Source organism: Castor canadensis, chromosome 8 (assembly GCF_047511655.1).
Source record: "Castor canadensis chromosome 8, mCasCan1.hap1v2, whole genome shotgun sequence".
Taxonomy (NCBI): domain Eukaryota; kingdom Metazoa; phylum Chordata; class Mammalia; order Rodentia; family Castoridae; genus Castor; species Castor canadensis.
This window is the reverse complement of record NC_133393.1, coordinates 33,746,846-33,761,844: the sequence shown is the minus strand read 5'-3', so window position 1 is coordinate 33,761,844 and position 14,999 is coordinate 33,746,846. Positions and strand designations below refer to the sequence as shown.

The window sequence follows — 14,999 nt, the reverse complement described above, 5'->3', positions numbered from 1 at the left end:
GGGCAAATCAATTGAAGGAATCCTACTCAAAACAAGTACAAATGGTCAATATATACATGAAGAAATGTTCAATATCCTTAGCCATGAAGGAAATGCAAATCAAAACAACATTGAGATTTCAATATGTCCCCCAGTCAGAATGGCAATCATTAAGGAACAAACAAGAAATGTTGGTGAGTGTGTGAGGAAAAACGAGCACTTCTATGCTCTTGATAAGCACGTAAATTAGTGCAGCCACTATGGAAATAAGAATCGAGTTCCTCCAAAATCTAAAAGATGGCCGGGCATCAGTGGCTCATGTCTGTAAACCTAGTTACTTGGGAGTCAAAGTACTTCATTCACATGTATGAAAATTGATTACTGAAACCTGTTAAAATTGTTTTGAAGAGAAACAGTAAATGATGCAGATAAATTTGATCAAAGTCCATTATATGCATGTATGGAAATATCACAATGAAACCCCTTTGACAATTAATATACATTCCTTACAAAAGGAAAAATGAAGAACTGACAAGTGACAACTTAATCTTAAATTTTGAAGTGTTGCCACTTTTGTGATAAACCTGAGAAAACCAGAGTTGTATTTATTCCGTAGAGGAAAATTGATTTATTTGACTACAACTTACTTACTTGTTTCATTGTAAAATTTATTGTGCTTCCTTGCTGCCTCAGAGCCCCTCATTTTCTGTGAATGGGTTATTGCAATATCTAAATAATGCAAAAGATATATTTTAGTGAAAAGTCATAGTTGACCTATTTTTCTATCTATTCTACCTATCATCACTTTCCCTTTAATATTCCTATGTACTCTTTTGTGAATGTTTTACTTTATCAAACTATGCCCTATATTAGAGCAGTGAAAAATTTCATTAAGGATGGACTTAATCTGTTTTCAATGGAAAACTTCATTTGTTTGACTTTTTTTCTACAGTTTTCCAAAAAGTGGAACTCATGACAATACGGATACATAAACAGTTTATGTGTTATGCTTTGTCTTTTTTAATTTTCTTCTAATGGTCAACAATAATTGGTTAGTTGCTAAATCTAAATAATTCCTTGAGTCATTACCTGTGTTAATGTTTTTATTTTATTTTTATATTTTGGCCAACTGCCCTGTGTTCCTCTTTTGGCTAGCTTCTTCAATGCCAGACTTTACTTGCAGTATCCATGAAGATGCTACCAAATCTCTTTAGCTGCCAGCTACCTATTGGATACTTCAAAGTATTAGATACTGTATTTTGGCTCACAGTTTTGGAGGCTTTATTCTGTGATTATTTGGCACATCGTGGCAAGAGTGAATGGTAAACAGCCCGGTCACTTACTGGCAGGAAGCAAGAAAGAGGAAGGTGCCAGATTCCACTGTCTCCATTAAGGGCATGCTCAATGGCCTTCAGACCTCCCACTGGACCCTGCCTCTTATGGTTCCACCAAGACTCAATGGTGTTACCATGGGGGCCATGTCTCTAATATGTGTGTATTCACAGGACATTTATTAACCAACTATAACAATCAACGTCTTATTTTGTTCAGAATATTTGACACATTGTGTGCATGTTAGAAAGTTCCAGAGCTAAAAGAATTCAAATTGTTCGATAGATTTTGAAGGCCCATATAATTGTTCATGAAATCATTACTAACTTTTACCTTTCAAATTCCTTGATGGTTCAAACAACGATGATTGAGTGGAAGCCCTTATTTTTAGTGCTCAGATCAGAATCTGTAACATGCACACTTATTTATTGATGTTTCCAATTGCACTGGAACATTTTAACTTTAAAAACTGTACATGCTTTAAATTCTTCACCATGTTTGTTGGAGGTGGGGCAGTAGATATGTATGTGGGTTTGCTCTGAATTTTTTAGGTAATCATAATCTCAGTGCATATCACAAAAATTTAGTACAAGCAAAATGTACTTTAATTTCTCAACAGTCATTAAAAATTTTTGTATGTACCTTCAAAAATGCAAGTAATATTTCCATTATATGAGGATATTTCTAACAATACAACAGAAAGTAAAAATCCCATAAAAATGATGCTTTTGGAGATAAGTTACTCTTCAGGAAGCCAGGGATACAACAATAGAAATGGAAAAACTACAATGATTTTAAATGATACCATACATTCAAATGTTATATACATTTGTATATAACATGGTAATTGCATGTATAAGGTAAAAAGTAAGGTTTAATTAACATGTTATCATCCAGGCCCATTTCCAAGCATTAATCATTGCTCCAAAGGTCAAGGAAAAATGTTCACCTGCCAAATATTTGTGTCTTAAAAGAAATGCATTAAAAGCAGCATAAACCTCCTATTTGGCCAATTACTTAATGAATATATTTGCATTTAATAATAGAATACCACCTTTAGAGCTTTCATGGTCATTTCCTCTGTCTTTATCCTATGTGACCAGATTTCCAAGGTTAAGACCAAAGGCTTTGTGAAAATGTCAGGGGTTTCTCATGGTTAAAAAAAATTCCAAGAACTCAAAAGTCTTGAAATGTAGTTTATTGCAATGTTATTTCAAGCAGGGAAAACCTTACCATCCTAAACACAAAAGCAAAAATGTGAAATGTATGAAAGACTTCATTACATGAATTCTCTCCTTCAACGGATGCAAGGACAATAGTAAAGCTATTCAGTTTCATTGCAACTGAAAATTACAAGTGTATATCTTAAGCCTTATCTTTTTAGAGATATTATGTGAGAGAAAATTCCAAAATTTTGAAGAAATGTGCTTGTTCTTCAGAAAAAATTATATGATGCTGTTTGTTATATAGATATATGTATAAATCATTGCACAAGGTAAAGAGATTTGTGTTATATTATTAATTCCATTTTTGGTTCATTGCGGCTGTATCTACTGGATTAGGAAAAATAGTTGCTTTAGTCAGTTTTTCATCTCTGAGAAAAAATACCTAGAAAGACAATGTAAGGAAGGAAGAATGCTTCAGACTGTGGGTAGTCAGCTGGCTTCTTTGTTGTAGTCTTGAGGGAGCAGAACATCATGGTGGAGAGGGCATGATAAAGCACAACTGGTCACCAAATGGGAGTGGGGAAGCAATGAGAATCCAGTGAAAGGAGTCCAACAAGGACTAGCACTGAAGAGAATTTCCCAGTGACCTAATTCCTCCAACTAGGCCCGTCCTCAAATTTTCCACATTTTCCCAATAATTCTGCCAAATTGTGAATTAATCAATGCATTAAACCTTTGAGGAAGGAAGAGACCTCATGTTCCAAGCACTTCCCCAATCTCCACATGTGAACATTGTGCCAGGGACCAAGCCTTTAACAATGAGACTTGGGAGGACATTTCATATTCAAACAATGATTACCAGCTTTAATAAACATTTGTCATGGTCTGTTAAATTCCCATTCCTCCACCTATTTCTTTCTGCTCAGGAAGCTCCACAAATCAGCTGTAGCTAGCAACTTCCTGAACTATCACCTTCTGCCAAGGTATCATGAAATCAGGTAGACCAAGTAGCCATTTGCAGCAGTGTCTTCTCAGCACAGGGCTGATTTGCTAATATATTGAATAATATTTGGCATATTCTTTTACTCTCCAGTAAAAGAGACTATGAATAGTTTTACTAATTAGTGATTGTTACACAAACCAAAATAAAACAGCAATAAATTACATACATATTTAGTTGCTTTAATCCACAATAATCAGTTTGTCATTATCTCTCAGAGCTCTTGCTTGGAGTCTTCCATGTGTATTGTAGTTGAATAGTGGTTAGGACTGAAGGCATCCTGAAAGCTTTCTCACTTAGCTGTCTGATAGTTGATACCAGCTGACAGCTGGAACCTCATTTGGAGATGTCCAGCAGAACTCGTACTCAAGGCCTATCCATGTGTTCTTGATTTCCTCAGCTCGTGGAGGCTGGGTTTCAAGGGGAACTAACTCAAGAAAATGGGATATAAACTCGATCACCTTTTATGACCTAGCCGTGGACATGAATGGCATCATTTTCTTCATGGTCACTGGCGTGCTTAGATTCAAGGAGGAGAATAGACCCTACTTGTCATTTGGAATGCTGTAACATCATATTGTAAGAAATCTGTGTCATGGAAGATCTGTTATGTACATTTTGGACAACATAATCTGCTAAATCTTTGTGCTGTAGTGCTATTATGTTTATTCCTTAAGCTTTCATCTGAGGAATCTTTTACGTCTACCTTAATCTAATGCTTTTTAGTTCACCAGTAGCACATTTCTCCATATTCTTCTACGTTAGGGTTTGCCATTTAGTGACAGATTCCTTCTGTGGCCTCTGCAAAAACTGTTCTTAAATCATTTCTTTTAACTTTCATTACAACTCTTGCAAAGGAAAGAATAGAAAATAATTATTTTATCTATCAATGATCTGTATCAAGGATGCAAACTTTTTCTTAAAATACCATATTAAATATTTTGGTCTTTGTTAGTCTAAAAGAAAAAATCCTAGAATATTAGATATGACTCATATGATTCCTTAAAATTTAGTTGTTTAAAATGTTTTCTTTTCTCATGTAAATTTAGAGATAACTGAAGAGATGATGGATTAAACAAATGAAAAGAAAGAGACTGGCATGGAAGTCTTAAATGGTGGTGAATTAAAGAAAGACATTTACTTATTCATAGATGTAATCAAGGTAAATCCTTGGTTGGCCATAATGTATGCCAAGAGAGCCTGAGTCTTCAACAAATTATGGAATCCAAATGCTGCCAATTGAGACTGTGACAGAGCCATTGAAATAAATCCTGATTCATTTGAGCCTCACAAGTGGCAATGGAAAACACACAGATTTTGGACAATTTGAACAAGGAGCCCATGATCTTCCCCTTGCTTTAACTGGATTTTGATGATAATGCTAGTGCACTGCTGAAAGCAGTCCAACAAGGACCCAGAAAGTTGTTCTTTCCTTAAAGAAAGAACAGAAAGGATCAAGAAAGCTTGAGAATAGTATTAGAGGGCCCTGAGTGAGGAAGAAGTTTGAGGACAATCAAATCTCAGTATGGCACTTTCCATGAGGCTTTTCTGTGGAATGCCTAGAATGTTAGAGACATGTCTGGGATGTTAAGAATGCCTGGGTACAATGAAATTCTTGGTCATCCACAAGTTCTTGCAGCATGCTAGATCCAAGGTATTGTGGCCTTCCAGGGGGTGACCCAGAACTCACAAATATGTAAAAACAGCAGAGTAACCCAAAGGTTATGAATCTCATCAGTATATTGTCAGTCAAATTTGGAGGTCAAGCATAAAGCCCATGTGACAAAGTCCTTGCTGAAGGAAAATCAACCTAGGATGCTTAATGGATGTCACAGTAGTGTATCTCTGACCTTCTCATTAGGAATGGTGAGGTGCTTTGAAGATAAGCGCCTACCCCTGTGCAGGGAATACAGCTAAGCACTTCACAGTGTTTTGCCATTATGTATTCATTCAGATAATGTTTTCCCACAAGAAATTACAAATTTTACTTTTTAAACCTTGAAAATATTTAAAACAAATTAAAAGGGTGTTGATTCCTCCATTTTCTTTACTAATTATTTTGAGGTTTCTCTTTGGATTATCAGGCAAGGAAGATATGAACCAAAAATTTATTGCTCTGGTGTGAGCGAAATAGAAGTTTATTAGTGGGAAGCAAATAAAACTCATTTAAGTATGTTAAGTTCAAGTTGGATATTGGTTAGGAAGGCATTTTTGTTTTTTAAAATGCTTTTTTAAATCTTTTAAAACTTAAAGTGTTGTATTTAAAACTTAAAGTGTTGTATTTAAATCTCATAGATTTGAAGGGATGAGTTTTTGTTTTATTTCAGTAGAATTGAATTACTTCAGTGTGTTCATGTCCAATGTATCAGAAGAATATTTCATTTATTTTCCACATAAAGCTAAAATGAGATTGTATCCACTTCCATTCTCCATATTAATAATACTGTGATGAATATTTTTGGATATACTTTTATATGATAGCGTGAAAGACATTCTTTTAAGTAGGGAATTCAAATTAGAGGTCTAGTGACTGTTGTGATTAGATTTGCTTTACACATAACCTTAAAGTATTATGGTTACCATCATACATACATTATAATGACAACCCAAACTAAACCCATGGAAATCAACATTGTAGAACTGAATTAAAAAGAGTGTAATGTCAGTGCTTATTCAAGAGGTGTATGTAGGAGGATCAATTCCTGAGCCTAGCTCTAGACAAAAATACCAGACCTTCCTTCCTTATCTGAAAAATAAATGATGCAAAAAAAAAAAAGGGGTGGAGGTGTGGCCCAAGTAATAGAGTGATTGTCTAGTCCCTGAGTTTCTCTTTCCTCCTTCTTCCTTTCCTTGCTTTCCTCATTGTTTTTGTCTCTCTGTCTCTCCCTGTCCTCCTTTCTTCTCCCTCTTCCCTCCACCTTTCTTTCTTTCCTTCCTTCCTTGTTTGCCTTCCTTCTCTCCCTCCCTTCCTCCCCTCCTTCCTTCAATCTCTTTCCTTCCTTACTTCCCTCTTTCCTTTCCCTCTCTTTATTTCTTTCATCTTTCTTTATTCTTCCTCCCTTCCCCTTTCTTTCTTTCTTCCTCTTTCCCTCCATTCCTCTTTCTTTCATACCTTCCTATCTCTTTTTCTCTTTCTTCCTTTCTTTTTCCACCTCTTTCTTGTTCCTTCCCTCTCTCCTCCCTCCCTCCCTCCCCTCTGTCCCTTCCTTTCTTTCTTCTTTCCTTCTCTTCCTTTCTCTTTCATGTTCTTTTTCATTCTATCTCTTTCTTCCCTCCTCCTCACTCCCCTCCTCCCTCTCTCTAGGCTTCATAGAATATGGTAGAAGATTCAACTGGATGAAAATTTGATGATGAATCATCTTTTTAAATCCAAAAAAACACACTTTCTTTTTTGTTTCATTTTAGCATTTTTACATTTACATGTGTATATAGAAGTGTATACATTGTTTGGGCCACCTTCCCTACCCCTTCACCTCCACCCCCTCCCCCACTACCCAGGTTTTCATGGAGAAAGAGGCTAACCTGGCCAGATCTTGTGGCACCCTACTGGTGCCATAACTGCTGCAGAATCTGTGAGAGGAGGATTGGAGTCTTAGGTCCTGTAGGACAAAAAGGCTTTCCAGGCACTGCTTGCCTGTTTTGGCTAGGTCTCTCCTTCTTGATCCCCCATGCAGAAGGGAGTTTCAGGCTTCTGGAGAATTCCCTAGGCAGGCACTTGTTTGACAGGATTTTCTCCTGTTAGGTGGCCACCATTTCTTAAGGTAAACCACTTAAGTTTGGAAACTCCATTGAGGACAAATATTTAAAGACAAAGCTGTCTGTGTGGTTTCTCTTGAAGGATCAGTTTGGTAGCCACAATGATTCTTTCCTGGAAGAAGGGAATTTCTCTACCCATGTTCTTCATGATTCTGACTAGCTTCTCGGGTTTTCTGATGGGATTTGGTTCAGTTCTGGGAGGTTTGGCTCTATGCAGGGTACCTTTTGGTGCTAGATCGTGAGAAATGCTGGGCCTGGGTTGCCTTGTTCTGTTGGGTGTTTGGGTGGTTCGCTTGCTCTATTGGGTATTTTTCTTTTTTGCTTTTCCAGTCTTTGGGTCCAAAGCAGCTGACCTTCTTCTTACCAGTGATCAGAGAACTCCTAGGATTGCTTCTTATAACTTTCAGGTTGAAGACTAGGGACAAATAGGTCTGTATCTTTTTTTCCAGGTATGTACAATATTTATTATCATGTGTATATCAATATTTATGATGAAAACTTTAATTTTTAATGTTCATTAGCTTCAATTTTGTCTTTGTTCTTCCCTTCCTTCTACTCTAAAGACATTTTTATTAGCACATATTCATTATACAGTGAATTTCAATGTGGCATTTCCATATATGCTTATGACGGACGTTGTTTAAAGTCACACCTCCATCATTTGCCTCTTCCTCCCTACTCCCCTTTTAAAACAATTTTAATGTTCTGTTTTCATACAAGGATACAAAATACAGTGACCATATTCACATTTATTCATGGTCTCCACTCACCCTCTTCTTTCTCACTAGTACCTACTTTGAACAGGACCTGTTTTACACTCCTCTCCTTCATTTTTTAAGGGGTATATTTTTTTTTCAAAAGGTGTTCACTATGTTATTTCACCCATGAATATATTGTACTTTAATCAGATTAAATTCTAATTCTCTGTCTTTCCCTATCCCTCCTGCACGCCATTATTCAGCTTTTTTTGAGCATTTTGTTATATATGCTATGTATTTCAGTGCTAGTCACTATCATTTTCTGTTCCTTTGCCACCTTCAATAATCCCCTCAAAGAGTCTCATGTTACAAACATGTTATAAATATGTATATGTGTACATAATATATATGATCATATATTTATTTGTATACACATTTATCTTTTAGGTTTTGGTTCCTCATATGAGAAAACATGTGGCCTTTGTCTTTCTGAACCTGGCTTATTTAGCTTAATTTGATGATCTCCAGTTCCATCCATTTAACTGAAAATTACCTAATTTAATTCTTCTTTATGAAGAATTTCATTCTTTTTATATATATAGCTAAACAATATCTCTATCGTTCTCTTCTATTGGACTTTGTGTCTGTTTTTGTGCCAGTATCATGCTGTTTTTATTACTATGGCTCTGTAGTATAATTTGAAGTCATGCATTGTGATACCTGTAATGTTTATGTTTTTGTTCAGGTTTGCTTTGGCCATTTGAGGTCTTTTGTGCTTCCATATATAAACTTTAGCATTGATTTTTCTATCTCTGTGAAGAATGTCATGGGAATTTTAATGAGGATTGAATTGAGCATATAGATTGATTTTAAGAGTATAGCCATTTTCAGAATATCATTCTGGTAATTCATGTGCACAGGAGATTGTTCTATCTTCTGATGTCTTCTATGATATCTTTCTCTGTGATTAACAGTTTTTTGTTGTAGACGTCGTTAACTCACTTCATTAAATTTATTCCTAGATATTTTTGTGGTTATTATGAATGGAATTGTTTTCCTGATTTCATTCTCATTTTGTTCATTTTTGGTGTATAGAAAAGCTACTGATTTTTATGTGTTGATTTTGTATATTAACACTTTGCTGAATGTATTGATAAGATCTAATAGTTTTATAATGGAGTTTTTAAGGTCTTTCAGGTATAAGATAATATTATTTGGAAATAGGGATATTTTGATCTCAGCTGTCTCTATTTAAATCCCTTTTATATCTTCCTCCTGTCTTACTGCTCTGGTAGGAATTCCAGTATTATATTGAATAAGAATGGGGAGAGTGAACACCCTTGAATTGATCCTGATTTTAGAGGTAATAGTTTCAGTTTGTCCTTTTTACTATGATGACGGCTGTAGCTTTATCATATATAGCCTTTGTTATGTTGAGGTACATTCCTTCTATTCCTAGTTTCTATAGAGATTTTATCATAAAAGCATATTACATGTTTTCCAAGGGCTTTTTCTGCATCATTTGTAATGATCATATGTTTTGGCATTAATTCTATTTGTAAGCTGTATTACATTTATTGATTTGCATATATTGAGCCACCCTCGCATCCCTGGGATGAATCCAATTTGATCATAGTATATGATCTTTTTGATTTGTTGTTGAATTTGGTTTGTATGTATCTTCTTGAGAATTTTTGCATCTATGTTCAAGGAAAGACTATTCTAAAATTCACTTTGCTATATCCTTGTCCAGGTTTGGAATGAATATAATACTGGCTTCAAAGAATGAGTTTGGCAGTGTTCCTACCCTTTTTGTTTCATGGGAAACTTTGAAAGTGTTGGTAGTAATACTTCTTTAAAAGTCTGGTGAAATTTGTCAGTGAATCCTTTGGGTCCTGGACTTTCCTTCAGGAGATTCTTTGTTATTGCTTAATCTCATAACTTATTATAGATCATTTAGTTGGTTTATATACTCTTGTTTTAATTTTGAAAGTTTAAATGCATCTGGAAATTAATACATTTCCTCTAAATTTTGCAATTGACTTGAATATAGTTTTTAAAATTATTCCTTCATGATCCTCTGGATTTTTTGATAGTTGCTGTGATACTCAACTTTTCATCTCTAGTTTTATTTAGGTCTTTTTCTTCCTCCTTTCAGTCAGATTGGGTAAGTGTTTGTCAATTTTTTTTTTTAATCAAACAACCAAGTGTGCTGTTTCCTAAATGTTCTAGCAGGGTATGTTTTCATTGTCATTAGACTGTAGCAACTTCATTATTTCTCCCCTATTTCTTCAATGTTCCACTGGTCATTCAACAATGTGTTGTTCAATCTCCATGTATTTGATGTTTTCTGTTTTCTCTTTTGGTGCTGATTTCTAGTTTTATTTCTTTATGATCTAATCAAATATAGGGAGTTTTTTTTTTAACTTATATTTGCTAAGATTTGGCTTGTGTTCTAAAATATAGTCTATTTTGGAGAGAGTTCCATGGGGTGCTAAGAGGAATTTTTATTGTGCAGTAAGTGGACAAAATACTCTGTAAATATTTGTTAAGTCCCTTTTGGTCTGTTGTGTCAGTTAATTTGAGGGTTTTTTTTTTTTTGATATTTTTATCTGGAAGACGTATATATTTTTGTTAGTGGAGCATTGAAGTCTTTTACTATGATTGTTTGGAATATATCTGTAGTTTTGAATCCAGTAGTGTTTTTTTTTTATGTACTTGGATACACTGACAATTGCTGCACATTTGTTAATAATTATTATTCCATCTTGATGAATTGTTATTACTAATATGAATTGACTTTTATTGTTTCTTCTGATTAATTTTAGTCTGAAGCCTTCCTTATGAAATAGGAATACAGGTAACTCTTGCCTGCTTTTGTGGGTCTAGTTGCTTGTAAGATCTTTTCCATACTTTTCTCTAAGCCACCATTTGTCTTTGCTAGAGAGTTGTGTTTTTTGTGAGCAACAAGTCCGTGCTTTTTAATTTAAGTTTTCATTCTGTGTGTTTTGATTGAGGAATTGAGACCACTAAAATTAAGTGATAATATAGACATATATGTAGTATTTTAGTCATTTTGTTGTTTTTCATGGATTTACATTTCCCTATTCCATCTTTGCTAATCTACTTGGCTATTCTTCATTGTTCTCGCATTTTGGTTTTTTTGGGGGGGGACAGTACTGTGGTCTGAACTCAGTGCCTCCTGTTTGCTACTCAGGAAATCTTACCATATTAGCTACTCCACCATCGCTCTTTTTGTGATTATTATTATTTTTTTTGACATAGGGTCTCATGAACCATTTGCCTGGGTCTGGCTTCAAACCACAATCCTCTTGATCTCCACCTTCTGAGTAGCTAGCGTGAGCTCCAGCAACTTGGTGCATTGCTGGTTAGATAGTTATTAACTTTTTAGTTTTTGTTTATTATGGAAGGTTTTTATTTTCCTTTCAACTCTGCAGAATACTTTCCAGTTGTCTAGGTTGACAGTTGCTTTCTTTGAATTTGAAATACCCTCTTGCATTTAGAGTCTGTGTGGAGAAATCTGCTGTTATTCTGATGTGTGTGCCTTTATATGTGACTTGTATTTCCTTTTTTGAAGCTCTCAATGTTATTTCTTTCTTCTGTATATTTATTGTTTTAATTGTAATATGTCTGGGAGTGTTTCTTTTCTAATCCTGCTTTTGTGGTGTTCTTAAAATCTCCTGTAACTGAATGTCCCTCTCCTTCTCAAGAATGGGGAAATTTTCTGCTATTATTTTTTTAATAAGGTGTCCCTGCCTTTTCTTTGATCTCTCCTCCTTCTTCTAGGTCTCTGATTTTTTAGGTTTAGTCTTTTGATGGTATCCCACAGTTCTTGCCTATTCCATTCACATTTTCTTAGTGTTTTCTATTGCCTTTGAATTACTGATCTAATTCCCTTATTTATCTTTAATCCCTGATAGTCTATGTATACCCACCTCCACTCTTTTAGCAAGAGTTTTGATTGAAGGTTTTTTTGAGAATATTAAGCTTTTTATGTTTATGAATTCAATTTGATTTTTGTCAGGACTTCTATATCTGTATTGAATTCTTTTTCTTATTGCATTGTCTTCTTCATTTCATTCAGGTGTTTGTTTGAATTCTATTTGAGGTAAGTGACTTTTTTATTTGTATCCACTTTTAATTCATTCAGTTGCTTATACATTTCATTGATGATTCTTGTCATTGTTTTTGAATTTGTTGTTTGAGATGTCTTTGTCTTCACTAACATTTAAGTTCTTTATAGTGGAGTTGATGGCTTTTGGAGGAGAGATCCTGGTTTGTCTTTTCATAGAATTTATTCTGTTACATTCGGATTTATGTATCTGTGACCAAGTTTTTGGCTAGGGGTTTCAACCCACTGTGTCTTTTTAGTTAGTAATTATGTACTGATTATTTCTGACAATGTAGTGACCTGGTTGTGTTTTATGTTCTTGTCACTAGACTGGTGATGTGTGGTTCATTAGTCAAATATGTGACTTCATTGTTCAAGGTGCTGTTCAGGAAGAGGCAGAAGCCTGGTTGCAAGAGCTATCACACGTGATAAATCACAATCTTGAGATTGTAATTCATAATGAAGTTCAGTCATTGTTTCCACTTTAATATATTTAGAGGAGGAAAGGAGCAAAGAAAAATCTTCACACTCTCAGAAGACCTAGGTTAGTAAAGGTGTTTATGGGAAAGAGATATGTGGGGCAACACTATTGAATAATACAGGGTATATGGTTTTATAAGGCATGAAGGGGTGGTGACTTAGGGTTAGTGAGAAAGTGGGATGAGATAGGTAGGAAACAACTCTTTAATATAATTTATGTAATGTTGGGGAAGAGAGGTAAAAAACTTAAAAAAATAAGCAACAAAAATTCAGGAAAAAAGATTATCTGGCAATCTAATTAACCTACAAAAAGGGTAGGTAATAAAAATGTATTATAGATGGATAATTAGAGATAGAGGCAAAAAGGAAGGAAGAGAGCAGTAACTGGAAATGGAAGGAAAGTGTTAATGTGGCAGGGCAATTGGGAAAGAATGGAGAAGAAACAGATTAAGATTGAATTCTGAAAAGCAGGTGTCATGGTTCATAGATAATGACTGCAGAGAAAGGACAGGAACTCAGGGCCTCACATTTGCTAGATAGGTGTTCAGCCACTTGATCCTCTCTACCAGCCCTCATGCTCTGATTCATAATTTGTGCCTATTTACCAACCATTCTACTCTTTGAAGTACACTCTCAGCACTCTATGGCTTCAGGTATGAACTGGATGACTAAGGTCTGTTGTAAACCAAGGAAAGAAATTGTAATGAATGAATATGTGGAGAGAAAGTAAAAAGACTCCTCATGCTTGGAATAAACACTTTGTAAAAGAAAAGTTTGTGAAATGGAAGTAGGCTGATGGTGAACTTACATTTTATACAATTTTACTGTCACTCAATGCAAAATTTCACTCCTGATAAATGCCATCATCTCTGTTGGAAATATCTAGAAATTGATGGGAAAGAAGCTAAGTTAGAAACATAATCAAATTAGATGTTTTCAACATAAATAACATGGAAATAAAGAATATTCAGGTTCTCCCACACTCTCCTGCTTGTTGAAAGGAAAAGACTGATCTGAGTGAAGGCATCGATACTTTGCGTGCATTTAAGATATAAGAGAAGCGTGATAGTTTGGCTTGGGATAGGGCTTTCTTATGTGTTCTGAAAGGTGTGGGTAATCACAGTTAGAGAAAGAAGTAAGATTCAGATCAAAATAACCCTCCTTATGGAAAAAAGAGATTGGTTATTGTTGGAAAATGTTCCTATTAGTATGGGAAAATTTTAGATTCATTATTTCTTGAAAAAGAGTTGGAAAATTGCTTTGAATTATGATCAGCAGAAATACCAAGTTCTGTTTGTGCTGAGAACTATAACACCTCAATTGATAAAGGCAAAGACTATTCCTAAAACATACAAAAATTACAGGAAAGACAGAAGAGGGAAGTGAAAGGAAAACAGTGGATGCTATTTGCTTTCAGACCTAATAATTGAGATACACATAATTTTCCACAAAAACTGTATCTCCCACCACCTTCTAAGGAGACTGGGCCTTTAGATCAGCCCTCATCCTAGTTTGTTTAAAGGGTGGTGAGTAAGCTGAGCCACTCTCATTCAATCAGTTCTACCCTGTATGCTAACTGCATCTTATCATACACGTTCTATGTTTTATTCATTTTCTTCCTGCTTATCTTTCCTCCTCCCTTATGTCTCTCTCTAGCTTTTCCTTTATTCTACCCCTTCATATCATTATTTAATATCTATCAGGATGTAGAATGGGATGTCTCCCATTGTGTACTGTTTAGAAATCTCAGCGGAAACCATCACCTTCCTTCAAAACCCCCCTGGGAATCCCACCATCTTCTAAGGAGACTGGACCTTTAGATCAGCCCTCATTCTAGCTTTTTAAAGGGTGGTGAGTAAGCTGAGCCACCCTCATTCAATCAATTCTACCCAGACTGAATCAGCAGAACATTAGATATTTTTAGGTATTGGATGTGGGAGTTATCATTTAGTGCCTAGTAGAGAATACTGTCAGGCTGCTTCTCTAAGATAATTGTTGATAGAGATAATTACTCATGGGATTCCAAAGAAGGGAAGAATGGTGTCTCATTCCTCAGGTGACTGTCTGCTCTTGAACTCTTTTTTTCTGATCCTCTGTATATTAATATGAACAGGAGAAGGGATTTGTGAAGATTCAAAAGAGGGCTCTGCAGTGATTTGGGTTTATTGCTACTCTATTCCTTAGAGTAGTTATGATGCATGAATTTCCTGTGAGTTAGCTGGAACATTGCTGACTTTGTGACAATTTTTTTAGTAGGGTGCATTTAGGGTAAGTGACCAGCAGCAGAGGCTGTAAAGGATACTGCAGAGGGCAGAGCTGTGGGGTAGATAGGAGAATCAAACCAGGGCATTTCTGCTGAAAAACACACTAGTGTACCCCACAAGAGAGACACACTTGTCACTCAGAAGAAATTCAAGTCCAGTGCCTGTCAGCAATGAGAAATCTATCACAGTACC

The 14,999-nt window shown here is 35.4% G+C and overlaps 1 pseudogene; it reads left to right on the top strand.

The window, feature by feature from the left end:
• The first annotated feature begins 1,298 nt into the window (after positions 1-1,298).
• LOC141425899 (hsc70-interacting protein-like) lies at positions 1,299-5,249 on the top strand (annotated as a pseudogene).
• Positions 5,250-14,999: the final 9,750 nt, after the last annotated feature.